Genomic DNA, 12,962 nt, shown 5'->3' with positions numbered 1-12,962 from the left:
ACCGTCTTTGAAGGAGGTAATCTCGTAGGCATGTGTTTTCAATAAATCTGATCCATCCCAATGTCCAATTTTGCCACGGGCTCCTATAGAACCCTCTCGTACCATTTTGTGAAATTCAATGTCACGGACGAATTTATTGCTTTTCACACTTCTCGATTTCATTCACTGTCGCAGAGGATATAATCAATTGTGCTGAAAAAAATTGGTTGATACATTAAACCAATTATAGGATGAGGTCACCGCTGTTTTTTCAAAAATTTTAAGACCACAAGTCTCCCTTGCTAATATAGTTCATTGTACTAAATAATAGCCTTGTATCTTATTGTGAAACTTAGTAAGTTTTTGAATAATTAATTTTTGGGGTCACGGCATTGGCTCTCTATTGCTCCTTTGAAATACCAACCTTCCTTCGCTGCCAAGGAATATGTAACCAAAGGTTCATTACGCAAACATCAGTCAAACTACCATTGGGTGGACAAAACTGTTATACTCTGTGGTAATATATTGCAAGAGTATGCTCTTATAAGTAGTTATAGCCAGGATTGTGCTCTTTTTTAAAGCAACCGACTTATCACACTATAGAAATAGTACCAAAACGCTCGTTACCTTTTCTTTCACCTGCTTCACGAAGAAACCTTACTAATGTCTTGGGTTTATGACTTCAGTAACTAACGCCTAATAATGTGCCATGGTTTTTCTTATTTCATTGCGAAAATAAGAAAATCAATAACTTACAGTGTATGCTCATATTAATTACGAAACCTATTATTATATTTTATTGCAATTATTATTATTTTTTGTTGTGTTCCTTAAAAATATTTTCAATAATTATTCTATTACAATAAATGAGAACTTAGTCTAATTATTATTGTTTTTATTTGTATTTTCAGGTAAATATTTGCTATGTTCGACTTGGTGGGCAAAAATTTGTGTTGTAAGTTTTTGAAATATGTGGCATAGTATATCTCATTATAATCAAATATTAAACCGTGCCATGACAATTCCAAGAGTGCTGAATAAAAGTTTCCTAAGGGTCTAATTACAGTTAAGTGTTCTGGATTTCTACAAACCTTTGAGAAAAACAAAAAAACAGTTGGTATAAATACCAAGCATAGAGGAGTAACGAATCGATCATGCTACATGTATATACATATACTCGCATAAATGAATGGAGAAAGAATAACAACTGTTTGTGAAAACTCAATTTGTTATAAGCGAATTCTTCCATAGAATTCAAATGGATAACTTTGTTGCAAGCAGAGCTCAAGCATAGTGATCATAAAAGTGGCGAATCGAAAACGACTATACAATATACTAAAAACGACTTCATAAATTGTCAAAGCGGTGATCACATTCTCGTATTCAAATAAAAAAATAAAGGGAATATTTACGCTTTGGAGTCTACTATAAGCGCTGATAGTGTTTTCTATTTTAAAGTATTAAATAGCGCTTGGAAATCGCTTCCTCTTTTAATATCCGCAAAATAGCTCCATCTTTTTCGAGAAAAAAATAAAATTTTCACTTCCATGAAAAATTATGTACCTAATAGACTGTGGTAGATAAGTTTTGAAAACAAAAAAAAAATATAGTAAAATGAAACTTTAATGACACAAAATATAAAATAACAAACCTTAAGAGAAAACTAATTTAAGACGACCTGAGCTCGGGAAAAGGAAGCCGAGCGGTAGGTTGAATTTTTAAGGTTTAAAAACGGGTTAGCTCCATTTCCGGCAAAACTACAAGTCCTATAGAAAAACGTTGCATTGAAGTGTTGTAGGTAATGAAAAGATCTATAACTTTTGTTTACAAAATTTAATCACATAACCTCAAAATTGCTGTGAAAAATTGAAATAACCCAATCTTGGGGTATATTTTTTTTATTTTTATCGTGTACTTTCACGAAATTTGTCGCAAACTTACCTTCGTTTGTCATAAACACGCTGTCATTTTTATTTAAAATATTTATTTTTTCTCCTTATATTAATCTAATACAAAAAAAATCTTAATTTTCAAAAAAAAAAAATCTCAAGTCAAAATATCAATTTTTTTTAATAAGTATAAGGTCTTAGTGCGTTGAAATATCTACGTTTTACGTATATGCAAACAATAACCCCACTAAACAGCAAAAAAAATGATTCAAAACTTTTTTTTTTTATTTCAGCTACTTACATATTTAGCATCTGTAAATAAAACATCCTTTAGTGCCATTTTCAAAGGCTTCTGGACTAATCTATAAAAAGTAGCCTGTGAAAACTATAACAGAGCTTTCTAATTTCAAATCGTTACCCCAAATACTCTCTTTTCAATCAGATGTACTAGAAAAATATAAATGAAATGTAAAAACTGTACATAAAAGCCACTTTGATGCCTCATTAAACAAGAAACCTATTTTTACTTATATTCATTGCCACTCAAGCGTGTTATGTCTTCCTCGCCAAACAAGGTTCACAGCATTGCTGAACTTGCGAGCATTTCATATAATCACATGCATATTTATGGCTTTCTAATCTTGTCATACTCCATAAAATTCAATAAACTAAATCACTCAACCAATAAACACATTTCAATTATGTGCACATGCACTTACAAAACTACTGTCACTTAACTAAAAAATTAATGACTTCCACAACATGCCGACACATTTATGCACTTACACACACACATATGTCTATACACTTATACGCATGCCTCAAACTATTCCCTCACCCTGGCATGTCAAAGTGGCACTCGAGCATAATTTTCCTTGCTTTTTATTGGAAACAAAAACGTTGCACTTAAACGCACGTTGCATGTCGACTTTATCAGCCACCGCGCCACAGTTGGCGCATGTGGAGGCAGAGCAGGGCGATTAAAATAAAAAAAATAACTCGTTTCTCAAACGAGTTTGCGGGCTTCACATTATCTACAAGCACTTGTACAAATTTATATATGCGCATAATTTCATTGAGCGGTGGCACCATGCGTGGCAGATATGAGTTGCATGAATGCGTTTTGTATGAGCAGCGGGTTGCAGTGCATAATTTGCCAGCGGCGCGGCGCATGAAATTTAAAATATTGTCAATGACAGTTCGGCGTGAAAGCCGCAACGCCAAACTCGAATCATCGCTTTCTATCTACACTTTTATTTCGGTTCGTTTAATGGTAATGGTAATGGCTGCGCACTTTATAACTCATAAAATATGGAGAGCTGGAAATATACACACTTATATGCGGTTCCGTAATGTATTTGGCGCTACACGCATATTGAATGCTTTTGAATTTATTACTCGTAAATTAAGTATAGGAAGTGCATAGTAAAAAAGCAAAATAAAACATGAGACACATAACATAAGCGAAAAGAGAAGTGAAAGTAAGGAAGGACACGAAGTATTAACTTAGAGATCACTTATAACACATGCAAAGCTTTCGACTGGTATGAAAGCTCATGCTAGTATATAAGATAAGGAAAACAAGTATAAACCTTTTCAAAAGTCGTGGTAAACTTAATATAACATTCATAATGAAGCCCATGAAAGTAAGTCATCTATCGCTTTCTGAAGAGGATTGTGTGCATGAAAGCTTGCTCTCGTACATTAAGGATGGCAAAAATTTACCGAAAGCTTAGGAAAATCATATTAAATAAAAGAAAATTAAACAGGAAGAATATAAAAATTCAGAAAAAACCGAAATATTCCTTTAGGAGGAAGGGCTCTAGGAGTTTCATCATATTGTCAAAATTGTCTTATCTATCGCTTATTAGATATGTCTAGATGTGTACACAGAAAAGTTTCACATGACATGAAAGCTTGCAAAGCACTAGATGTGCACACAGAAAGCTTTCACATGACATGAAAGCTTGTAAAGCTCGGACTAACTATTTGCAAGTGCCGAAATTAGTTTTTTAAAAGTTTGAACTCGGTCAACTTTTTTAAATGAAATATGTTTTCGAAGCGGTCTGGGGTAATCCACACAAGAAAGGTCTAAGAAATCAGTAGGTTTCTAGAAGTTGCATTGACATCATAATATGTCACAGATTTTTTATGGGAGATAATTTTTTTTTTAGTGCAAAGGATCTGCTTTTTCGAAATTGTATCAAAACTCATTATGAAAGATAGGTAGGTGCCATCGAGACCGATCCACCGATTATAGCGTTTGGTCTTTTGCTTCAAAATGGATTTCAATCTCAGCGATTTCTTTATTCTATCTTAATGTCTTTCCATCAGGTTTGAGGTATGAAAACTGAAAAAATGATCCGGAGAGTAATGTTGATGGAAAGCAATTAATTGCAAGCTAATTTCCATCGCCTTCCTTGATTTGTGGATCAGTGTATTGTTTCGAATATGACGTTTTGGGTCCAATGACTCCGTTGCTGATATGATTTCTTTGGAATTTATCGAAGCGATTGTGAATGGTGGCACATATGCCGAATAAAACCTTTTTTCGGTTCCTTTTACATAAGAAATATAACGCTTTTTACAACTATGTCCGTAATCTAGTATTCTTTTAAGTTTATCCAATGTAACCACGATCAGTTTCACCCAAGCAAACGTTAGATGTTCTTCGCTGGCTTTGTTGCATGCGAAAAGCACTTTGAAAATCACACTAAGCCGCCACTGAACGGCTGCTCGCAATTTACACTTAACAGCGCTTTAGTCAATGAATATGAATTGTTTGCTGCGCAGCTTAAGATATGAATGAGCGTATAAAAATGAAGCTTAACTGCAAAAACCACTGTATCGTATCAGCTTGTTATCTCAGAAGCCGCTGCCGACATTAGACGCTCAACGCGAAATCCTGTTCGAACGCAATTGCGCTTTTCAAGCGCCCTTTTATTTGCACAAATTTATTTTATTTTTCTCCTTTGCTTCCCTTGGCGGCTTCTGCGCCTCCCGGTACTTGGAGCTCGCAATGCGTTTACTTTAATTCTTTCCACTTTGTTTCCGTTTTCGTGCGCCGCTGTATCTGCTCCTCTCTTCAATTCAATTGTGCTCATATGTACTTCAATGCCTGCATATAGACGCACAATCATTGCCATTACCGCTACAAGGTTGCTGTTTCCTTCATCGATTCGCACTCGCCAAAAGCACTTTGCTGTGCGGTATGCTTTCATTTCCTTGGCAAACTGCTCCAGTGTCTGCTCTGCACACTGCATATGAAACGCAATATCCTTTCTACACCCTTATCTCTTAAGTTTTTATAGCGCAAGTTATATACATATGTATGTGTGTACATATATATGTTTGCATGTGTCGATACTTTCAACATTGCTTCATATAATCCTCCGTCTTCATTTACACACTGTTTGTTTGTGGCTGTTTTTTTTTTTTTTTTCAAATCTTTCCTTAGTGTTTGCCTTGCTGGCGTGGCAGGGTGTAAAGGGTTGTCTGCTACCGATTTGGCGCGGTCTTTAATGTACGCAAAAAATACAAATTGCGTCTTGTTCTCTACTATATATAGTCTTATGTGTATGTGTTTGTTTCGCCACCCTTTCAACGCCCCATTATTTTTTGATATAAGTTCACCTTTTGTTGCTTTGACGGTTCTCAGTTTTGCGACTATCCTGTCTTCTTTTTAGCTGTTGCTGTTTGCTGTACCTTTCTGACCGTCTTTCCTTTACAATGCGTTGTTCTATTTTTTGCTTGTTTGGATTTTATTATGAGTTCCTTATTTATGTGGGTTTTTAGTGATAATAATACAGCCCAAAAGTCCACTCTTAGTTAGCACAAGTTTGTTATTAAATTTCCTTTGATATTTTTCGGAACCTAGGTTCAAAACTGCTTTTTCTCAGAAATAAACTTATTACATCTAAAATTTTGTGGGAATGACTTGTGCCTTATCTATAGCTTATTTTCAAATGAAAGGTCTTCAGAGTTCGTACGTTAGAATTCGAGGTGCTTGCACACTGCAGAATTTGACAAACTAATCTCAAAAAGATGCAGACTTTTTGCTAGTTCGATAAGAGTATATCACATAATCCGTTCTGTGATCTCTATCAGAGTTCCGCCAAATTTCGTGTTCCTACATGTAATCTCTCACGTACAACGCATGTGGTATTTCCGATACTTCCGATACGATATTCTTGTCCATAAGATAAAAAATTCGAAAGTTTCCATGAATAAGCCGTTCGGTTAATCTAGATTCTAGACCATATTATCTGTAGAAAAATTCTTTGGCTTGGAAATGAATAAACAAATTGTAAGTCTACTGTTTATGAAGATTTTAAATGACATTAACTGTATGTCCCTATCGTTAAAACTGTTATTAAGAAATTAGCTTCGCTTTTCGGCGCTCCACCTTTGGCCATTATATTCCATCTAATTGGATTCCTAGAAATGAATATTTCGAGAAGGATTTAAAAAATTATTTCAAACATATTATAATATTTTCAAGGAAGATCGTTCATAATTATTCGAAGACGTTCGGTAGGCAATTTTTGCTCCGTAAAAAGAGTTTTAAAAGAGTCACTGATAGACATAATCCTCAAAATATAATAAAATATAACCTATTTCGTGTTAATTTACAAAAAATCTATTTGAAAATGCACATATGTGTCTCCTATGGTGTCTCCTACTAAAAGTCCATCTGGTAAGTACACTGATCGCTAAGAATTCCTCGCTGTTAACAGAGTTAGCGTGTTCTATTGCTTATGGGTCACTTGAATGCTGATGCTTTCAATTAAAAGCCATCAAGTGAGCAAGACATCAATCCTTCTGGCTTTTCGTAGTACATTCAATGATTGTTGCTAAGCATTTCTCGTTATTAACCGAATTGACGTGTTCGTTTGCACATGGGTTGTAGGAATGGAATGGGTTGCAGGAAATCTGACGCTTCCAACTAAAAGCTTATCTATTATAAAAGACTCACCTGCTTCTTCATAATACATGCAAAGATGGCATTTCGAATTGGCGTGCCCTTTTGCTTATGGTGCCACTCGAATCCTGTATTCTCCAACTAAAAGCTCATCTCGCTTATTTGCAGCAGAGCAAGAGCTGCTTCCTTACTCAAGCGCCGTTGTCGCTTGCTTTTATTGTGCCTTTATTTTTATTCTTACGTTGTAAAGATTTAAATTGTCTCTTTCTCCCTTTTTTCCTCCTCTTAGCATATTTCATGGCTCTTAGTTGTTGGTGTTCGCATTTTCGCTTACTTTATTTACTTTTAAAGCGTTTTATTTCGTCGTTTATTGTTGTCGTTAGCAAATACTTGCACGAAAATAGAAGTAAATATACACACGCAAACATACATATGTATCGGTGTGTATGCTTATGTGTATGCGTTTGTAGAAGATGCCAAAATCAACACTTGTCCGCTTTTATGGTTCCGCCTGCCTGTTGTCCTATTTGCCGTAGAGCTTATATGCATGTACAGGTATGTATGTATGTGTGCGCGTCAACTTTGATGTTTCGATTTGTCCTGCGCGTGTTTGCATGCGCTGCAATCCGTTGTGCGACTCATTTTTTATTGCTCACGTGTATTCCGAATGCGAATTCGATTGCCCTTTTATATTTTTGTTTTCCGCTTTTGCATGTTATTTGCAGGTTTATCACTTCGTGTGCGTTTATTTTCGACACTCGATTATCTGAATCCTTTATACAGATATCCACTGCTACTCTTACCCAGATTTTATTGCTCTGCGCAATATTTTCACTGTCAGATGTCATAAAGTATAAAAGTTTATATGCGTCCATATGCAGCTGCCTTGCTTTATTTGTTTATTGTATTTTAAAATTATTTTAGTACAATTTTATTATGAAGAAGTCCTCATGAAAATGGGATTATCACAGTATTTCAATTCTATTGGATTTTCTCTTTTGTCATGGCAGTAAATAAGTCGTGTTGGTCTCGACCTCAGCCTTCAAAGCAATTTGAGCGAATTCGTGGGCGTGTTTCAGAAAGTAGTGATTAGTTGGTAACTGGTTCCTGAAATCTACACGTACATAATAGACATGCTTCCAGTTTTCTGAAACTCACCACACTTCAAGAACCTCTTATGGTTCTTATGATTATGCCAGAGTTTTCTTTATTTCTCCGAAGCGTTTTTGTCTTTTATTCATTTTGAGAGATTTGCATGATTATTTTTATGAACTAATAATCAGCATAGATTAGATAAAGGTATAGATATCCATTTATATGAGTTTGAACAACTTTCTTTTCATATTTTGCGAGTTTTTCGAAGCCGCTTCAAATCACCAGACTTTGTTGAGAAAGGTGACGCTCTTGTCGTTTACAAATAATCATCATAGATTCTTGTATAACCCAAAAGAAGCATTAATGTTTAAGAGGGTATAAAAAGTTGTATGACTTAGCGTTGAAACCAAACCTTTGCAGGTCCTTTACCATTAATTTTGATACTCCTCGCCATATCTCATCCAATCGTTTCGGTAATTTCACGCCTACAGAGTAAATCGAAAAAGTGTACCTTAATATCACATCTGTTTGAGGCGCCAAATGCGTTTGAAAATACTTAAAAATTGGGGTGCTCAATTTTAATTTAAAAAGCCGTTCACAACCACCCACCTTATCATTATCACCCATGTTGTTCATACGCTTTGATTGCGTTCGAATCATCTTGCCGTTAATTTCAATTTCCGTTTCGGTTTTCCCATCCTCTTACTATGCGAGTTGCACAATCCTGTAGGAAACGAAATACGCTATAGACCACGGAACACATTTTAAGAGAAGAATTTGAAATATTAGTATATTTAATACCGTGCGAAGTAGGGTTATTTTTGAGCTGAAAGAGACCCCATAATTCTCAACAAATTTGGATTTCAGAACGCTTTTATTATATTAACTGGCAGGTTGGTTATCGACTTTATTGTGTATTATAGCTATGGTGATGTATGGGTCTTTGAAAAATAACAACGTCATACCCGAATTTATGATTTTATCAAGCCGAAGCATTCGGCCGAAAGCCGCTGCATGTGTTAAACGTTGCCACTGCCCAAGGTGAGACCATTGAGCTAAATTTAATCGCTAATTAAACCGAACCAAACATCCATGTTGGCTCACGAAAACATCACTTTAGCTCTGCTTGCTTATGTTATAAATAAATTTAGTCGAAAAGCCCTTGGACTGAACTTTTGTATCCAACTAATTGATGCGATCTGTGGGAAGTGGCACCGACACCGTTGAAGCCAAATATCGCTAAGATCACGAGTTTCAATTTCAGGCTTCCAATATACGGTTATCATGGCGCGATAGAGGTCGCCATTGGCGGTTACGTTCTCACCGGCTTAAATTTTGAAGAATTATGGACCGATGATTCCACCGACCCACAAACCACATCAAATTGTTGTTTTTTTCTATTGAGCCATTGAGAATTCGGACTAACTATTGCCTTAAGTGGAATCACTTCAATATGTCTATAATTTGTGAAATTTCCTACAGGGTGTGAAGTTATGTGAAATTGTATATGCTTAAAACACTATTAAGGCTAGGTGTCTGTGAATGCCATTCCAGCCATCTTAGAGCGTTGCCAACACTTGCACTTGGCGGCATCCCCAACTATAAGCGGTAGAGAGCTCATCACCTCAGTCCATTGCCTTATCAGTTGGCAGGTAATTACTACGTCCTTAATTTTACACGGCAAATATCAAATGGCGTAGCGCAGCGAGGGTTGCTTCTAGCGCTACTAATATCTTATTAAGCGCGACAGGCGGCAAATGAGCGTAGGCATGCGTATGTGTGCGTGTGTGTGTTCACGTGCGTCTACGCACCTTCACGCCAACAACGCCTGACAGATGCGCGCACACATTCACACCATTGCCAACGTTTAAAGTATTTGTGCCACATAAGCTGCTGCTTGCTTACGCAGTCAAAAAGTAATTGCATTTTCTCCCAGCGCTGTCGCCGTATTTCATAAAAATTGCCCATTTCCGGTGCGTGCAACAACCAAAAAACAGTGGCATGACAGTATCCTTGAAATTTTTGTTGTGTCAAAAAATGCTATTATTATTTTTTATGTGCAAGCATGTGTTTGCAGGCATTTATATTTATTTTTATTTCTTGTTTTGCTTCTGCTGCTTGTTCTTGTTCTTGTCTGCCATAAACAGGATATTAACAAAAGTTGCTACCTATATCCTGTATTTAATAAACGCATCCTTGCGCCGCGGCGTTTTCGTATGCAAACGCGTATGGCTGGTCGTGTTTACAGCCAAGCGCTTGTATTTCATGTTCAAATGTGTTTATGTGTGTGTGTGTGTGAGCGTGTGTGTGTTTACGCTATTTGTCGTCAAGGCACATCCTGCCACTTTGTGTTTTATTGTTTGACTCCGTGCGGCATTTTGTTTTATTAAATTCACATTTGCGTAAACTTCTTTGCTGACACCCCGTCGCATTCCACTGCCGTTAGACACCATCTCATTGTAGCCCAAACTCACGCGTCCTGCTTTTTCGGCAAGGTCTTTGCACAAGCAACACTCCGCTGTGTTTTTCGATATATTTGTGTGTATGTATGTGTGCATGTATGTATTCACGAGTTGCTGCCGCCAACGGCATTTTAATTTTGATTTACCTTTGCGTCAACGCGACCTTTACACACTTCGGTTTCCTGCCTACTTCGCCAAACTCGCTGCCGCGCCACCACTCCCTGCCCCTTCATGCTCTCCTGCCACTGGCGTCGAGGCAGTCGAGCGCGAAAACGTGTCTGCCTTGTATTGACTTTCGCTGCGCGTATAGCCACTGCTACATACCGTTATTTATGTGTGTGCAACTCCTGTGCGCCTGTTGGTCTGTGCTTGCTGGTTGTCTGTTGCCTTTAGCGCGTCGCTCGCCAGCATTTTTGTTATTTTCAAAAGTGTTTGTTGTTGCTTTTGCCGTGTTCGTGCCGTTTTGTAATTAATTAATTGATTTATTTACGCTTTATTTGCATTCGTAATGAATTTTTCATGGACAATTCCAAAGCATCGATAAAGCTTGTTTACATTTGCACACACACATACACGTATATACGGGAAGCAAGCGTTTGCCTGCTTATAAATTATCGATAACTACATTATTCCGTCTGCTGCTAGCTGTGATTGCATTAAACGACCGTCGCTGTCTTGCCACATTTGGCTTCCGCTTTGGCTTTTCCCACTGCTAGTGGGCGGCGTATTCGCATTGCTCAGCGACAGCCTAACATATTTTATAACTGTAAATCATTTGCACAAGTAATTAATGTATTTACAATTCATTTTGCTTGTTTGTGACTTTTAATGAAGTCTTATCCTCATTTGTGCATAATTGATTTTACGTCAGATGATTTGTGTGCATATTAACCCTAATAAGTGTCTTTGCATAAATGCATATGCATGTATGTAAAGGGTGATTTTTTAAGAGCTTGATAACTTTTTTTAAAAAAAAAACGCATAAAATTCGCAAAATCTCATCGGTTCTTTATTTGAAACGTTAGATTGGTTCATGACATTTACTTTTTGAAGATAATTTCATTTAAATGTTGACCGCGGCTGCGTCTTAGGTGGTCCATTCGGAAAGTCCAATTTTGGGCAACTTTTTCGAGCATTTCGGCCGGAATAGCCCGAATTTCTTCGGAAATGTTGTCTTCCAAAGCTGGAATAGTTGCTGGCTTATTTCTGTAGACTTTAGACTTGACGTAGCCCCACAAAAAATAGTCTAAAGGCGTTAAATCGCATGATCTTGGTGGCCAACTTACGGGTCCATTTCTTGAGATGAATTGTTGTCCGAAGTTTTCCCTCAAAATGGCCATAGAATCGCGAGCTGTGTGGCATGTAGCGCCATCTTGTTGAAACCACATGTCAACCAAGTTCAGTTCTTCCATTTTTGGCAACAAAAAGTTTGTTAGCATCGAACGATAGCGATCGCCATTCACCGTAACGTTGCGTCCAACAGCATCTTTGAAAAAATACGGTCCAATGATTCCACCAGCGTACAAACCACACCAAACAGTGCATTTTTCGGGATGCATGGGCAGTTCTTGAACGGCTTCTGGTTGCTCTTCACCCCAAATGCGGCAATTTTGCTTATTTACGTAGCCATTCAACCAGAAATGAGCCTCATCGCTGAACAAAATTTGTCGATAAAAAGCGCGAAACACATTTCGAACCGAACACTGATTTTGGTAATAAAATTCAATGATTTGCAAGCGTTGCTCGTTAGTAAGTCTATTCATGATGAAATGTCAAAGCATACTGAGCATCTTTCTCTTTGACACCATGTCTGAAATCCCACGTGATCTGTCAAATACTAATGCATGAAAATCCTAACCTCAAAAAAATCACCCGTTATTATACATGTAACTGTAAAATAGTTGCAGCATGTATTTAATGTTTGCTACGTGATTTTCCACTTCAACTTGGCGTTTAAATTGCAAAATGCTGTTATAAATAATGAAATTCAAATCAGTTGATGTTAAATGTGTCACGCGATGTGTTTTGAATAGTGTTTTTTTATCGACCTTACATTATTATTTGCAAAAAACCGCTAAATATTAATAATATTTAACGCTAAGAAGTATTAGTATTACAAACTACTTTCTAACGGCATTTTAAAAGCATAAAATGATGAGTGATATATCACATGCGATGTCACATCACATTGTAAATACATATATACATATATTAAGAAAGAAAATGTAATTATAACACAATAAAACAATATATACTATAAAACTTGGGCTCATATCTAATATGAAATTATCAAATATGGAAAATTATATGACGGCGCATCACATCTTTATATGATAATTATGAGTGATGATGAGTTTAAACGTGATCAAATGATAAAACAAGCCAGATATACTCAGTTAATGGAGTAAACTACATAAAACGATATATTATCATAAGGTTGCTCGTCATGAGATGTCGTTTAGCCTTCATATAATGGCGCATCACATGTTTATATCATAATTATCAAACAAAAAAAACGTGGTCAAGTGATAATAGAAGCAAAAACTATAATAATTAAGCAGTAAACTACATAATGTAATATATTATCTTGCGGTTGATCCTCATGAGATGAAGTAT

At 36.5% G+C, this 12,962-nt stretch overlaps 1 protein-coding gene across 6 annotated transcripts in view; it reads left to right on the top strand.

Annotated features, from left to right (window-relative positions):
• Positions 1–12,962, top strand: part of LOC125776421 (transcription factor SPT20 homolog) — a 354,201-nt gene that overhangs the window by 30,565 nt on the left and 310,674 nt on the right. The window lies entirely within an intron of this gene.

The sequence above is a fragment of the Bactrocera dorsalis genome, chromosome 2, assembly GCF_023373825.1.
Source record: "Bactrocera dorsalis isolate Fly_Bdor chromosome 2, ASM2337382v1, whole genome shotgun sequence".
NCBI lineage: Eukaryota > Metazoa > Arthropoda > Insecta > Diptera > Tephritidae > Bactrocera > Bactrocera dorsalis.
Note: the sequence above shows the minus strand (reverse complement) of the source record. Positions and strands in the feature narration are given on the sequence as shown.